The 17,538-nt window shown below is 38.4% G+C and overlaps 1 long non-coding RNA gene across 1 annotated transcript in view; it reads left to right on the plus strand.

The window, feature by feature from the left end:
• LOC116976785 overlaps positions 1–10,578 on the plus strand; it is a 30,958-nt gene extending 20,380 nt beyond the window's left edge. The window contains exons 2-3 of the long non-coding RNA XR_004413052.1: positions 8,759–8,824; positions 10,056–10,578. This is a non-coding gene — a long non-coding RNA (uncharacterized LOC116976785). The remainder of the gene's footprint in view (positions 1–8,758; positions 8,825–10,055) is intronic.
• The last annotated feature ends 6,960 nt before the right edge of the window (positions 10,579–17,538 follow it).

The raw sequence follows: 17,538 nt of genomic DNA on the forward strand, positions 1-17,538 counted from the left end.
TTCAAGATGTGTCAATCATTGCAGATCAACAACCATAGTATGACTTATAGTAAAAGAATTAAGACTCGTACCTTGTATCGCTGTGAAAACGATCCGCCATTTTGTGGATTACCATGCACTGTCCAATGTAGGCTCCGGCACGAGCCGCATTATTCCAGTCCCACCTACTTTTTTTAGTTCCACACTTTACCTGCAAATTTGCTGAATATTTTTTCAACTGAAATATATTTTTTATTTAAAAAAAATATTTTTATTAGAAGCAAGCACATATAATAAAAACATTTTATGTATATCAGTTGTGTGTTGATTCTGGTTCTAGTTTTTTTTATATAGATAGAGAATAAGAATGAAAAAATAACCATGATAAAGAAGAATGGAATAATTTACTAATAATACAACATTGGAGATAGGTTCGTAAATTATAAAGTATAACTTTTCATCTAATCCTGAGTTCAAGCTTCAGTTAGGTTCCCGTGCTGAACCAATCTATCCCTTCAAATAGTCAATAAATGGAGACCATATTCTAACAAAAAGTCCTTGTTTGTCCATTAAGACAAGTCTGGTTCTTTCCAAATGTAGGGTCTCTGACATTTCCATAATTCACATTTTAATTTAGGGGATTATAGGACCTTTCCAAAATTTTAATATTATTTTTTTCCCAGTTATTATACTATAGTCGAGAAAGTTTATTTGACTTGTTGTAAGTGTTAGGCTTTGTTCTGATATTCCTAGTATTATTAGTTTTGAGTCGGGATCCAATTGGGTGTTGACAACTTCAGAAATTATTCTAAAAATATCTGTCCAGAAATTTTTGATTTTTATACAATTTACAAAAGTATGTGTTAAGTTAGCCTCACAAATAGGAGAGATATGTGGGAAGATTCTATTTAATTTTGTTTTAGAGTAATGTAATCTATATAATATTAGATTAGATTAGATTAGATTATTTAATGACCACACAGTCAAGATGGTGGAATTCAGGTTCAGTACAGGATGTTACAAGGTAGGCTGATTCCCGTCAAACATAACATAAAACACAACATCATACAATATACAGTACATGCATGGGGAGGATATGTGCTGTTATCATAGTGTGTTCAGAATTCGGATTGCGTGTGGGTAAAAACTGTTTTTAAATCGAGATGTCTTGGCGGACAGTGAGCTGTAGCGCTTTCCTGATGGCAGCAGGTGGAAGATGTGGTGAGCTGGGTGGGAGGGATCAGAGATGATTTTCTTCACCCTTGACACAGACCGTTTGTGATGGAGTGATTCTATTGATGGAAGGGGAGTGCTGATGATTTTGGATGCTTTGTTAACTATGCGTTGTAATTTATTACGGGAGTGAGTGTCTAAACTGCTGAACCAGACTGTAATTGATGAAGTGAGCATGCTTTGGATGATGGCTGTGTAGAATTTGATTAGGAGGTATTTCCTTACTCTAAACTTCTTGAGCTGGCGGAGGAAGAAGAGTCTTTGGTTGGCTTTTTTGTAGATGTGATTTGAATTGGTTTTCCATTTGAGGTTATTGCTTATGTGAGTGCCAAGAAATTTGAATGAGTCAGTGGTGGATATGGGTTCGCCTGAGATGAGTAGGGGGGTCTTGGGTTGTGCCTTACGTCTGAAATCAATGATGAGTTCGTGTGTTTTTTATGTGTTGAGTAAGAGGTTATTATCTGTGCACCAAGTGACTGCTTTGTGTGTTTGAGTGCGGTATTCTGTTTCATTATTGTTCGAGATGAGACCTATGATGGTTGTGTCATCTGCGTATTTATAAATTTTAACTGAACTATGCTGGGATGTGAATTGGTTTGTGTAGAGTGAGAATAACCATGGAGACAAGACGCAGCCCTGAGGGGCTCCTGTGCTGAGGTGCAGGGGGTGAGATATTGTGTTATGTAACTTCACCCTCTGTTGTCTGTTGCAAAGGAAGCTGTAGATCCAGTGACAGATGCAGGGGTCGATGTTCATGTCCGTTAATATATTTAAAAATGTATTAAGGCATGTCTGGTATTTAACGTGCATTGATGTATGCATTGTAGACTTTCGTCCCAAAACATCTTTCGTTATAGGTTGGCTTAATTCATTTTCCCATGTTTGTCTATAATTCCGTTGATGGGGCCTCACTATCTAAGAGGGTATTATAAATATGTTATTAATTTTTCTGTATTAGGATGTTTATTCAAACATTCATCAAGGATTTCTGGTTCCCTAGTTCTGTAATCTTGTGTATTAGATTTAACGTAATCTCTAAGTTGTAAATATCTGAAAAAGTTATTTGAGTGTAGTCCGTAAATCTGTTGTAACTCCTGAAATGAAAGAAAAGTGCGTTTCCTATATAGATGTCCCAACTTTTTAATTCCATAATTTTTCCATTGTGTAAAACCTTTATCCAATATAGAGGGTTTAAATAAAGGGTTGTTTACAATGGGGAGACAGAGTGATAAATCATCCAATTTTAAAGTCTTTTTTAATTGTTTCCAAATTCGTATACCACTATATATTATAGGGTTTTCACTATAGTTTTTTTTGTGCAATTTTGTGGGAGCAAACATAATCGAACCAATTTCAAAAGGCAAGCAGTCTTCCTTTTCCATCTTTAACCAGTCTGGTTGCTGATCCATTTCTTCCAACCAGAAATTCATATTTTTAATATGGACTGCCCAAAAGTAAAACAAAAAAATTGGTAAAGCTAAACCTCCTTTTGTCTTTGATTTACATAGATGTTTTTTGCTTATTCTATGATTCTTATAATCCCAAATAAAGCTTGTAATAATGGTATCGACTTTTTTGAAAAAAAAAATTGGGATATATATATCGGGATTAATTGAAATAGGTACGGTAAGAAGATCATTTTTATAGCATTAATTCTACCAAACATTGAAATAGGGTTTTCCAATACTGAATATTCTTATGTAGTTTATTCAGTAAAGATGGGAAGTTTAATTTAAATAAAGAAGTATATGTCTTAGTTACATAAATTCCTAAATATTTAAGATTTTCCTTGACTATTTTAAAGGGGGATTGTTGCAGTGTGTGAAAATTGAGTTCCGTTATTGGCATGATATCGCTTTTATTCCAATTAATTCTATATCCCGAAAACAAACCAAATTGAGTTATTAGATTTAATAGGTTTGGAATACTAGTTTCTGGGTTTGTAATATATATCTGACTGAACTATTAATCCTGCTTCACTCTCCATAGATACGACCCAGCCTGCTGAATGTTTCTTTATTATTTAATTATTTTTATTGGAGGAAAAAAAGATCACAGTACATCTGATGTATGGCATTACATTTCCCTCCATTTTGTTTTTTATAAATAATAATTAAAAAAATAACCCTAACCCACCCTCCCTAAACACCCCTTGGCAGCTAATGTTTTCACAATACAAGTATATCACAAAATCAAATGCACATTTTAACAATAATAAAGTAACAAAATAGAATAAAGGCGGCTCCCCATTTACTGTCACGTGCCCTCAGTCAATAGGTAGTTCTTTTAGACCTTAAAAGTATGATAAAAAGGGTTCCCTTTTCAAATAAAACTTTTTCACAGAATTTTTTTCATGGCTAAGTGACGGACCTGAAGATATTTAAAGAAATTATTATGTGGGAGGCCATGTTTTTGGTGTAGGTTATCAAAACTATCAATGTGAATTTAATCTTTTGTAGCCTTAAAAAAAAAAATCACGTCTTCCAGCCAAGCAGCAGCAGATGGAGGAGTGGTAGATTTCCGGACCAGCAAGATTCTCCCACGGGCCAAAAGTGATGTAAATGTAATGATATCAGACTGGGTTGTGTTTAAACCCAAGGTTTTATCTGCTACACGAAATACAGTTACAAGCGGGCAAGGTCTCACTGTCATCCCAAGGACTTCACTGATGGTTTTAAAAACCACTGCCCAGTAGTTACCAAGTTTGGGGCAAGACCAGAATGCATGAGCTAGATTGGCTGGAGAGAAGGAGCACCTGTCACAGCCAGCGTCTGTCCCCGGATACATGTCAGCAAGACTGGCTTTGCTTAAATGAACCCTGTGTAAAACTTTAAATTGTATGAGCCCCAATCTAGCACATGATGATGAGGAATAGACTCTTTTCAGTGCTTCTGTCCAGCATTTCTCAGACAGATCTATACCAAGGTCGTTCTCCCACCTAGCTTTAACTTTGTTCAGGTTTTGATCTCCGAAAGACATCAGTTGAGAACATACTACAGAGATCAGTCCTTCATTTGCAAAAATAAGAGTGAGTTTATCGAACACTGTGACAGGAGGGAGATCAGGAAAAGAAGGATTTTTTTTCATGGCTAAGTGACGGACCTGAAGATATTTAAAGAAATTATTATGTGGGAGGCCATGTTTTTGGTGTAGGTTATCAAAACTATCAAATATGTTGTTTCTAATATTTTCCGCTTTTAATAACATTGAATAATATTGTCACTAATTTTCTAATTATTAAAATCACAATGCTCAAAAGCATACAAGCTAATGATCAGCAGCATGTCACCATGCTCAACAAGATGCCTCCTCGTATTTATGTTCTTGACTGTAGAGGTTCCTGCTCTCCATTCTACAAATCTCTCCTACGTTACCCCGCTCCATTGTGTCTGTTCACCCATCGCACATCCACCAATAGCTCACCCCCTGCCACTGCCCCACCCAAACAATGAATCTTTCCAAATAATTTTACAAACTTGTTTGCCACTGGTGTTTTGCAGAGTCTTTGTAGTTACAGGACCTGCCCAAGGTTCATGGTGTATCACCATTCCCAACTTTCTCACAGATCATCATATTTTGGGGATAGTCTTCTTTTCCAGCTGGGAGCCACTTCTCTGCTCCTCATCAAATTCTCATTGAAGGCATGGCAGCATGGGTAGAGCTGGATGATGTCCAGATGCCTGGACCAGTGATCTGACGACAAGACCTAGAAACTAATAAATTGCTAAATAAAAATGATTTAAATTAAAATGGAATGAGAAGTTAACATCAATAATGCTCATTATTAAAGTATTAGATTATCATAAAATCTGTTCAGTTCATTCATGTAATTCAAGGCATGGACATGTGCAAACATCAATTGTTTGCCCAGCAGGTAACACCAGACCCAACACTGCGCCGACTGTTAACAAGGCTCAGAAATGACTCAAGAAGCATAGCAATTGAAAAAGACATGTACAAAAGCTGGCCTTTTCAGAGACGTTCATCTCCTGAAAATGAATAGAAAAGCACCTTTCATGACAAACCGGTCTTTTGATTCCAGCCAAAACAAGTGTCCTAGAATGTTTATTTCATTTAACAAGTGAAGACTTCCAGGTCTGAAAACACTGGATATAGCTAACGGCCCAGGCAGATTTAATGGTGCGAGGAAAAGAGCTAATGTTTGAGATTGATGACCTGTCATCAGAACTGGAAAAGGTTTGAGATACAAGAAGTTTTAAGCAGAACAAAAGAACGGATGATAGGAGAAATTAAATGGCAAAAGCAAACCCAATGCAAGAGAAAGAGAGTTGATACATAATTGACTTTAAGTGGAGTGGGATTCATTTCTACGTGTGTTCCCTATCATTTTAACTCTGTTAAGTGTTATATTTTACAACTTTCATTTTACCACATTTCAATAAATATTATTGAATCTTTATATTCTTGAGCAAACACCTGTGGTAACAATATTTAAGATGTTAAAATATTTACATTTATTCATTATTCATAAATTAATTTCAGTTATTAGTTTTGTCCCTGACCCCGTCTTTTATAAAATATAGAAATACTGGGGAATTCATAGATTATGTCTACAACAAGCTTTAGCTATTGAGGTACAACATGAGTTATTTGGCCTTCCTCTCCTCAAATTCTTGCATGGTATGACAGTACAAAATTCAGAAAAATAATACCTCTGCATTATCACTCCAGACTCAGTGATATGTCTGCATGAAGTCAAAGTATTGTTTCCTTGTTCTCTAAAAGCCATAATCCCTGGGTGATTCCAATGTAAGGGTCAGACATCTATGTGTAATAGTCACCTCACAGGACCCAGTGTTAGTGGGTCTAATTTGTGTCGGGCCAGTGTTTTCCAATGAGAATACTTTGGGAATGCAACAGATATCCATTTCACTCATAGAAAATTCTCCCTTAAGCATCAAAGTGGGCTGTTTGGTGGCTTGGGTTAGAATTGCAATCAATGTCTTCCTGTGAGGCTGGCCAGCTTGTAGCTCCTTATCAGTTGGCGGTAGGCCCACTTCTAACTGCATCTTTGAACTAAAGTTCTCATATGATGTCCGAAGAAGGGTCGCGACCCGAACTGTCGCCCATTCCTTCTCTCCAGAGATGCTGCCTCACCCGCTGAATTACTCCAACCTTTTGTGTCTTCCTTTGATAACCTGATGTATATAATCACTGCCCCACAATCACACTGACCACAAGGTGCTAGTTACTCACCTTTTCCTTTTGATTGCCACTGTGGCATCAATCCACTTTCAATCTCTCCTAGTTGAGAAAATGGAATAACTTTCTGATTTTTCTCTGCTCGACATGATAGGAAGGATAATAATTCACAAAATCGGGTACAGAGTGGATATATGAGGATGTTACCAGGACTGGAAAATAGTGGCTATGAGAAAAGATTGGATAAACTATTGTTTTTACCCCCTATGCAGCAGAGGAGGCTGGACGTGAGACTTAATTGAAGTTTATATCATCAGGAGGGGCCTGGACAGAATAAACAGGAATAACCTATTTCACCAAGAAAAGACTCAAAACCCAGGAAGTATAGATTTAAATACAGGCAATCCCCAGGTTGCGCACATGTTCTGTTCTTGAGAACTATCTGTAAGCCGAAGTACAAACAATGTTTTCTAGAATATCGTAACCCGTGTCGAATTGGCCTGCACACACACACACTTTCATTCATTAATTGCATTGAATCATCACCCTCATATTACGCATAAATAAACCAATGGAATATACAATGTACTCAGTCATTAACAAATAACTTGGAACATGCTTTTATTATTATTATTATTACCAACATGAAAAATGCATTGAAAGTATACAGGAGAGTTTGAGAAAAGTCATAATTCCGTAAGCAAAATTATTCATAACTCATGGAGCCTCTGTAATTGTCAAGAGTCAAGAAAGTCAAGAGTGTTTAATTGTCATATGTATCAACAATAGAACAATGAATTTTTTCTTATAATAGTTTCACAGGCCCATAACTAAATACACACAGATAATATATAATAATCAAGAAATTCAATAAATTAATAACCATAATACTAATGCAAAAAACAGATCAATTTCAGATCAATTTCCCTCCTGGGGTAAATAAAACTCTATCTTATCGTATCGTAACGTTCGTAGTGTAAACAAGGACACAATCCATAGAAGCTCAAAGAAGCTGAGAAGGGTGATGTTAAGGTAAAGAGCCAGATGTTTGCTGGGAAGAAGCAGATCTTGAACTTGGTCATGACGGTTTTCATGCCTGTATCTCTTCCCGATGGTAGGAATGAAATGAGAGCATGGCCAGGGTGATGTGGGTCGTTGATGATCTTGGCTGCCTTTCTGAGGCAGCGCCTCCTATAGATCCCTTTGATGGTGGGGTAGTCAGTACTTGTGGTGGAGTAGGCAGTGTCTACCACGCTAGCTGAAGGATTGAAGATTGGTGAGGGAAATAAATCTCACAGTAAGTGGCAGAAGTCTAGATCTTCCTGTCTGAAAGAATAGTAGAGACAGAAACACCAATTATATTTAAAAGAACAGTGACCTGCAGTCCTACACATCAAATGGTGGAAGGTGGGATTAGGCTGGGTGGCTCTTTGTTGACCAGCACAATCTTGCATTAGAAATGTTTCTCTTATCAACCATCACAAAGTTTTCCTGCAAAGTGCACCACATATTAAGAAGTTTTGCTTCAGTATATTTTGATCGACTTCAAATTAAGTGACACATTCAGGCATGTGAAAAATATGGCAGGTAAATTGTTTCAGTATTGCTAAGGAGTGAATTGTGTCAGAAGTTGTTGCAAGGGAACAGGTTCAGGGATCCGACTGATAGAACAAAAAAAGGCTCACACCATTTACAGTATAAATTAAGTTTAGAACCCCAAACATATCTGTATTATCAGAACACCCTCTAGAAGACATTCTTCTGACCACTGATTTCATTTTACTAAACATTTTCCTATATATTTGTCAGATCCGACAAATAGAATTAAAAATGTTTAGTTTCCGTACTGTAGTGGTTATCACATTCGCCTGACAAGCGAAAGGTCACGTTCAATCAGGCCGTGCCACACTGTCTGATGTGCACGCTGTTTCTGCACTGCTTGTGGTAGGGGACATGGGTGGTTCACCCAGCTTTTGCAGTGTTTTGCTCAGGATGTCCAGACATTCCCGGACATTCTTCGAAAGCATCTACTTGTTTTCGTAAGTGTTCGGAATGCTGTGTTGCTAATTTAGCTGACAACTCCATTTTAGCTGCAAATGGGAGGGGGTGTGATGCGGACTGATTGGACGGGAAAGGCCATAAAGGACTGTAATTGGCACCCTTCCAGAGCAGGAGAGAGCCCCAGCCTCGGACCGTGTCATAAACGGTGCCAGGAGATCAACAACAGGTCACTAACCCACGGCGCGCTTTGCGGTGCACTCTGAGTTTTGCAAACTCCCGTACACACATACATGAATCTAGTGTGCCTTATTTTGTAGTGTAATAAAATAACTTGTTATACAAACTATGATGCCTGAATCCGGTGATTTATCTAACACAACAGGAGTGAATATCGGCCTGTAATGGTCCCACAACTTGAGACAATAGATGGCTGGAAACACTCAGCTGTGTGAGTAGAAACTGGTTAAATCAGATTGGTTTGGTTTTATTTCAAGCCCTACTCTGAAAATGCATTACTTTAAAGTTATGAGCTATCAGAGTTCTTGAGGTGTGGTTTTCAGATTCAAATGTTCCACAATATTGTCGTTTGTGAGACCCTATGTGGAAAATCTCTCTGTAGACAGTCGGGACTACTGAAATACCTTGACCAATTTAAATTTCAATGTGATAATGCTTCAAAATGGAAACAGTTTAAATATGACATGGAGGAGACATTCATGATGCATTGTAGTAGCCAGTTATATGTGTTTGGCAACGTGCAATTTATGCTTCAACTCATCTCATGACATGGTCTGCTGTTGCCTAAGTTACCCCAAACTCCACCATGGCCGCGACAATATTTCCCATCCAGACGGCAAACTTTGGTGACATGATCCAAGTCCCTGAGATGAGGTTCTACAGGTACACTGATGATTTTGATCAGCACAGCTGTACCCCTCCTACTGTCTCCAAATTGTCAATGGTTCAATTTGAAGTCTGAAGAAGGGTCTAGTCACTGCCCCTCCAATCACACTGACCACAAGGTGCTAGTTACTCACCTTTTCCTGTTGAAAAGGTTTGAGATATACAAAGTTTTAAGCAGAACAAAAGAACGGATGATAGGAGAAATTAAATGGGAAAAGTAAACCTAGTGCAAGCGAAAGAGAGTTGATACATAATGGACTTTAAGTGTAGTGGGATTCATTTCTACGCAAGTTCCCTAGTATTTTTATTCTATTCAATTATATATTTTACAACTCTCACGTTACCGCATATCATAAAGGTTATTGAAACTTTATATTCTTGACCAAACACCTATGGTAACAATATTTGAGGTGTTGATTCATAAATTAATTTCAGTCATTAGTTTTGTCTCTGACCCCGTCTTTTATAAAATATAGAAACGCTAGGGAATTCATAGATTATGTCTACAACTAGCTTTTGCTGTTGAGGTACAACGTGAGTTATTTAGCCTTCCTCTCCTCAAATTCTTGCATGGTATGACAGTACAAAATTCAGAAAAATAATACCTCTGCATACCTGATGTATGCATACGTAATGTAGTCACTGCCCTTCAATCACACAGACCACAAGGTGCTAGTTACTCTTGCTGATTGCCAATGTGGCATCAATCCACTTTTAATCTCTCCTGAGAGAGAAAATTGAATAACTTTCTGATTTTTTTCTGCTCCCCATTATAGGAAGGACAAGAATGCACATAATCGAGTGCAGAGGAGACATGTGCGGATGTTACCAGAACTGGAAAATAGAGGCTATGAGAGAAGATTGGATAAACTATTGTTTTTCTTCCCCCTATGCAACCGAGGAGGCTGGATGTGAGACTTAATTGAAGTTTATGTCATCAGGATTGGGCCTGGATGGAATAAATATGAATAAGCTATTTCACCCAGAAAAGACTCAAAACCAGGAAGTATAAATTTAAATACGGTTTGAGAAAAGCCATAATTCCGTAAGCAAAATCAAGCAAAACCTCGTGGAGCCTCTGTAATTGTCAAGTCAAGAAAGTCAAGTGTGTTTAATTGTCATAAGTATCGACAATGGAACAATTACATTTTTCCTTATTATAGCTTAACAAGCCCATAACTCAATACACACAGATAATATGTAACAATCGAGAAATTCGATAAATTAATAACCATAATACTAAATCAAAAACACAGATCAATTTCAGATCACTTCAGTATCGTAAAGTTCGTAGTGTAACCAAAGACACAGTCCACAGATGTTCAAAGATGCTGAAAATGGTGTTGTACAGTTAAAGACCCTGATGTTTGCTGGGAAGAAGCTGTTCTTGAACCGGGTGGTCACGGTTTTCATGCCTGTATCTTCTGTACCTAGGAATACCATGAGACCATGGCCAGGGTGATGAGGGTCGGTGATGATGTTGGCTGCCTTTATGAGGCAGCGTTTCCTTTAGATCACTTTGATGATGGGGAGGTCAGTACCCATGGTGGAGCAGGCAGTGTCTGCCACGCTAGCTGAAGGATTAAAGATTGGTGCGGAAAATACATTTTGCAGTAAGTGGTCTCCTAATTTGAGGAAGGACATTCTTGCTATTGAGGGAGTGCAGTGTAGGTTCACCAGGTTAATTCCCAGGATGGCGGGACTGACATATGATGAAAGAATGGATCAACTGCACTTATATTCATTGGAATTTAAAGGGTAAGAGGGGTTCTTATAGAACATGTAAAATTCATAAGGGATTGGACAGGCTAGATGCCGGAAAAAGGTTCACGATGTTGGGGGAGTCCAGAACCAAGGGTCACAGTTTGAGAATAAGGGGTCAGCCATTTAGGACTGAGATGAGGAAAAACATTTTCACCCTAATATTAGTGAATCTGTGGAATTCTCTGCCACAGAAGACCGTGGAGGATAATTCACTGGATGTTTTCAAGAGAGAGTTAGATATGGCTCTCAGGGCTAACGGAATCAACAGGTCACTACTTGGCGGCACGCTATGCTGTGCAATCTGGGTTTTGCGAGTGCATACGCGGCTACGTGAGTCTATTGTGCCTTATTTTGTAGTGTAATAAAATACCCTGTTATACAAACTGTGTTGCCTGAATCCGGTGATTTATCGAACACAACAGGAGTGAATATTGGATTGTAATGGTCCAACACCTTAAGGCAATCGATGGCTGGAAACAGTCTCAGCTGTGTGAGTAGAAACTGGTTAAATCAGATTGGTTTGGTTCTATTTCTATGCCTTACACTGAAACTTCATTATTTTAATGTTATGAGCTATCAGAGTTCTTGAGCTGTGATTTTCAGATTCAAAGTTTCCACACTATTGTAGTTTGTGAGACCCAATGTGGAAAATCTCTCTGTAGTCAGGACTACTGAAATACCTTGACCAATTTCAATTTCAATGTGATACAATGATGGAAACAGTTTAAATATGACATGGAGGAGACATTCATGATGCATTGTTGCCAGTTATTGGGGTCTGACAACGTGCAATTTATGCTTCAAGGCATCTCATGACATGGTCTGCTGTTGCATGAGTTACCCCAAATTTTACCATGGCCGCGCCAATATTTCTCATCCAGACGGCAAACTTTGGTGACATGATCCAAATGCCTGAGATGAGGTTCTGCAGGTCCACTGATGATTCTGATCACCACAGCTGTACCCCTCCTACTGTCTCCAAATTGTCAATGTCTATGAAATGTGTTGCCTTGGACAACCAGAGCTAAATACAACTCTAGTGCCTCACTGGGCAAAATGAGTATATTCACCATGTAAATGAACCGCCTACTTTCACCCGAGTAATATTGTCCCCCCCAGAGGTGATTCCTGATGAAACCCTGATCCTTGCATTTGTTGCCGCCAGAACTGCCAATCCTCCCCCCTCCCTCTTTGCCTGGGTTTTATTGGGAGAAGGCTAACATGGTTTAGGTGGCCATAACCAATATCAGCTAATTGGACCCAGCTATTGCCAATGATACTGGGGATCTGCCTCTCCTGGTCAGTCAGCCAGTGATAGGTATCAGAGTGGCATCCAAGGGAGGGGGCGCTGTCACAATTCACACAGAGAAACAGTGGGAGAATAAATGAGACTGAACTGGAATGGTAGCTCTGACGTAGTCGGTGCTTCACCGAAACCATGCAACAACCGCAGTGAATGGATACATTAGGGCATCCCTCAGCTGCTCTCTGAACCTAGTCTGGGACACCACATAAATACAGGTGTTGCTGCAGGAGCTCAGAAGCTGCAACATGTAGCCAGTTTGTTCAGCGATGTAACTGGGGTCATGGACACTCGTGTAAACATAAACATTTGCAATCCTCCAGTAGATGAAATACAGAACATTCGTCATCCATAAAAGTATAAAACTGCTCGAAATGGTGAAGAGCAAAATGATGGATTTCCTTCTCTTCTCCATCTCTGGGTCACGGTGATCCTCATTATTGTTGCATTGCTGTAGCCTCCTGCGGATTCTGCCCGCCACCAGAATGTGTCTGACCATCAAGGCATTGAGCAGCAGAATCAGGAGGAATGGAAGGAAAGGGGTTAAAATAATAGACAGGCAGCCAAAAGCCACCCAGGCACTTTCCGTGGAAAAGTTCGATGAAATTTTCACACCCCAATGTACATTGTCAACAATATACTCAGGCTCATATATAAAGTACCAAGGGATGTTCTTCAGACTGAGCACCACGCTCACTGCTGTTAGAACCACTGTGGCAGTTTCCGTGGTGCAATATTTGGTTCTCAGCTTCTGACAACATATGGCAACAAATCGATCAAAAGTGAAAGTGACGGTGAACCAGACGGAGAAATCGGTGGCTGCAGAGAGCAGGACAAGTATGAGGGAATTTGCAAAAGTGGTTTCCATGTATGTTCCCGGGAAATGTAAAGGAATGATCGTGTACAGTAGCACATCAGTAAAAATAACCATCGCATCCGCCGTTGCCATGGCCACCAGGTAGAGAGTGATACACCTGGAGAGTCCGCACTTTCCTCTCGACAGGATCACAATGGCCATCAAGTTGACTACAATAAATGCAAAACAGCAAGTAAGTCATTGATCAACATCCCAGACATGAAGGCAATTCCAGAGAGCAAGGGATTAAATGGGAATGTGAGCACCAACAGGTCATTCATCCCTTCACGGTTCATCAGCCATTCAATTAATAAATTCCCCGGGTTTGTCCCAAACACAAAATAAGAATTGATCCTAGTCACTAACATAACAATGCCGGGTATTATCAAGCAACCATTATTCACAAATAAAGTATTTTGTTTTAAATTCACTACGGTTACTCATTCCAGACCCCATTCCCATGTTGGTGCAAACATGAAGCAATGTTCTATATTCTAAACTGAGGTTTCGATGTTATTTGACATTTTTGACAGTGTGATATTAAGGTTCTGTGGTAAACCGGAGGTCAATGGGCTTCATGGGGAAAGACTCCTCTGTGTGGAATTGCCCCACCTCACCCATCGGATGGTTCGGGTGGGATGTTTCAATACATTTTCTGCCAATTTCCAGCACTCCCTCACTTTCATCTTGTCCATCCCTGATTCTTCCCTTCAGTTACAGCTTCCCAGCTCCATCTCAGGGGTTATGTTAATGGCGAATATCCATTAAATATCCCAAAGCTACTTAATTACAGTCCTAACCCTGCTTCCATTCCCCTAGCTTAGTTTAGTTTAGTTTAAAGATACAGCATGGAAACAGGCCCTTCAGCCCACCAAGACCGTGCCAACCAGTAATTCCCGCACACTAACACTATCCTACACACACTCGGGACAATTTTACATTTACACCAAGCCAATTAACCTACAAACCTGTACGTCTTTGGAGTGTGGGAGGAAACCGAAGATCTCGAAGTAAACCCCCGCAGGTCACAGGTAGAACATACAAACTGCGTACAGAGAAGCACCCATAGTGAGGTTCGAACCCGGGTCTGTGGCGCTGTAAGGCAATAGCTCTAATGCGGATAGTTTCTGGCTATGGCTCGAAGGGCCGAATGGTCTCCTCCTGCACCTATTTTCTATGTTTCTCCACTGTCTCCTTTGCATCTGTTCTAGTCTTGACATCTCACGTAACAGAGCTTTCAATTATGTTCCCATATCCCCAATTATGTTTTTCCCTCTGTCAGAGTCAACAGGGCTCTCACTACATCTGGTACATACTGTGCATTGCTACCCACACTCCCTCCCCTGCCACTGAGGCCAAGTATAGGGGACTTCTTGCCTTCACTCTCCTCACTAGCTTCCACTTTCAATGATCATTGTCCGCAAATTCCACCTGTTTAAAGTGATGTCTCCACCAACCTATCTTCATTCCTCTTCCCTTTTCTTTTTATTTATTTATTTATTTATTAGAAGTAGACATATTATAAAATGTAGTTACATATTATAGTAAAAAAAAAAAACTTTTCATATACATCAGTCATACATTATTAAAATTTTCCATTATCAATTACTTCTGCTTCTAGTATTTTTATTTTTTATAGAAAGCGAGAAAAAGAGAGGGTAGAAAGTTACAAATAAAAAAGAAAGCAAAAAAAAAACAAAAAACAACACAACAGAAAAACAAGGGAGGTGGAATGGGTTACCTGTAATACATCAATGGAGATAGGTTCGTAGGTTATAAAGTATAGAGTATAGTTTTTCATCTGTTCCTGAGTTCAAGTTTCAGCTGGGTCCTCGTGCTGTGCCAATCTATCCCTTCAGATAGTTAATGAATGGAGCCCAAATTTTATGGAAAAGATCTTGTTTGTCCATTAAGACAAGTCTAATTCTTTCTAAGTATAGGGTCTCCGACATTTCCGTAATCCACATTTTGATTGTGGGGGTTGTAGGGCCTTTCCAAAATTTTAATATTAATTTTTTTCCAGTTATTATACTGTAATTGAGGAAGTTTCTTTGGTTTGTTGTGAGTGTTAAGCTTTGTTCTGATATTCCAAGTATTATTAATTTTGTGTCTGGGTCCAGTTTTGTATTAATAACTTCTGAAGTTATTTCAAAAATATCTGTCCAGAAATGTTTAAGTTTTATACAGTTTGCAAACGTATGTGTTAAATTAGCCTCTAAATGTAGACATTTATCACAAATAGGAGAGATTTGTGGGAAGATTCTATTTAGTTTTATTTTAGAGAAGTGTAGTCTATGTAAGACCTTGAATTGTATTAAAGTATGTCTGGCATTTAATGAACATTGATGTATTTGTTGTAAACTTTCGTCCCACATATCTTTCGTGATAGGATGACCTATTTCATTTTCCCATTTGTATCTATATGGTTCGGTCGGTGGTACCTCGTTATTTAGTAGGGTGTTATAAATATAAGCTATTAGTTTTTCAGTATTAGGATGCTTGTTCAGACATTCATCAAGAATTTCTGATTCCCTATTCCTGTAAACTTGTGTATTAGATTTAACATAATCTCTAATTTGTAGATATCTGAAGAAATTATTTGAGTGCAGTCCATAATTCAGTTGTAACTCTTGAAATGAAAGAAAAGTACCTTTCCCATAAAGATGTCCTATATTTTTGATTCCATGATTTTTCCATTGTGTGAAACCTTTGTCCATAAAGGATGATTTGAACAAAGGATTATTTACAATGGGAAGGCAGAGTGGTATATTATTCAATTTTAAATCTTTTTTTATTTGTTTCCAAATTCGTATTCCACTATGTATTATGGGGTTTTCTTTATAGGTTTTTTTGTGCAGTTTTGTGGGGGCAAATATGATCGGTCCAATTTCAAAAGGTAGACAGTCTTCCTTTTCCATCATTAGCCAATCTGGTTGTTGGTCCATTTCTTCCAGCCAAAAATTCATGTTTTTAATATGGACTGCCCAAAAATAAAATAAGAAATTTGGCAAAGCCAGACCTCCATTTATCTTTGATTTACATAAATGTTTTTTACTTATTCTATGATTCTTATAATCCCAGACAAAACTTGTAACAATGGAGTCGACTTTTTTGAAAAAGGTTTTTGGGATATATATCGGAATTAATTGAAGTAGGTACAGCAGTTGCGGTAAAAAAAATCATTTTTATAGCATTAATTCTCCCAAGCATTGAAATGGGGAGTGTTTTCCAGTATTGAATATTCTTATGTAGTTTATTCAGTAAGGGTGGGAAATTTAGTTTAAATAAAGAGGTATATGTCTTAGTTACATAGATTCCTAAGTATTTAAATTTATCTTTAACTATTTTAAAAGGGGATTGTTGTATTGTATGTAAATTGAATTTTGTTATTGGCATGATTTCGCTTTTATTCCAATTGATTCTATATCCCGAAAACTGACCAAATTGAGTTATTAGATTTAATAGGTTTGGAATACTAGTTTCTAATTTTGTAATATATATTAGTATATCATCTGCATATAAGGAGATTTTATTCCTTGTGTCTCTAGTATTGTATCCAAATATTCCTGGATGGTTTCTAACGCTTTCTGCTAGGGGTTCGATTGCAAGAGCAAATAATAGTGGGGATAGTGAGCATCCTTGTCTACAGCCTCTAGAGAGATTAAATTTAGTTGATAACATTTTGTTTGTTAATATTCTAGCTGTTGGGTTAGAATATAACAATTTAACCCATGTACAGTACTTCTCTCCTAGTTGAAATTTTTCCATCACCGAAAAACACTCCCTCCCCTGCCACTGAGGCCAAGTATAGGGCACTGCTTGCCTTCACTCTCCTCACTAGCTTCCACTTTCAATGATCATTGTCCGCAAATTCCACCTGTTTAAAGTGATGTCTCCACCAACCTATCTTCATTCCTCTTCCCTTTTCAACATTGCGAAAGCAAACTCTGAACTCGCAGTCATTGATTCCTTGCACTGCTTTAATAAAGTTAGACATAGGATTAGAATCTCATCTTCTGACTGGGAATGTAACAGGTTTCAAAAGCCAAACTCAAATTCAACCATTTCAGATAATCAGTCCTTTTGTATTTCCTACTTCAATCAGTTTCCTTCTCTGCTCTAATGGTCAACTCAGACCTAATTCATCTCCTTCCATTGACAACTCCCTCACACACATGTATTATTTTCCAGGCTTTCACCATTAGATTCAACGTTTCTGTGTCCACTCAAGCAATCCTGGTCTCCAGTCTAATACACACCTCTCATGAAGCAAAAGCAGAGTGGTGGAACCATTCAGTTGGTCAGGCAGCATCAGTGGAAAGAAAAGCAGAGTTCA

Source organism: Amblyraja radiata, chromosome 9, assembly GCF_010909765.2.
Source record: "Amblyraja radiata isolate CabotCenter1 chromosome 9, sAmbRad1.1.pri, whole genome shotgun sequence".
In the NCBI taxonomy this organism is placed as follows: domain Eukaryota; kingdom Metazoa; phylum Chordata; class Chondrichthyes; order Rajiformes; family Rajidae; genus Amblyraja; species Amblyraja radiata.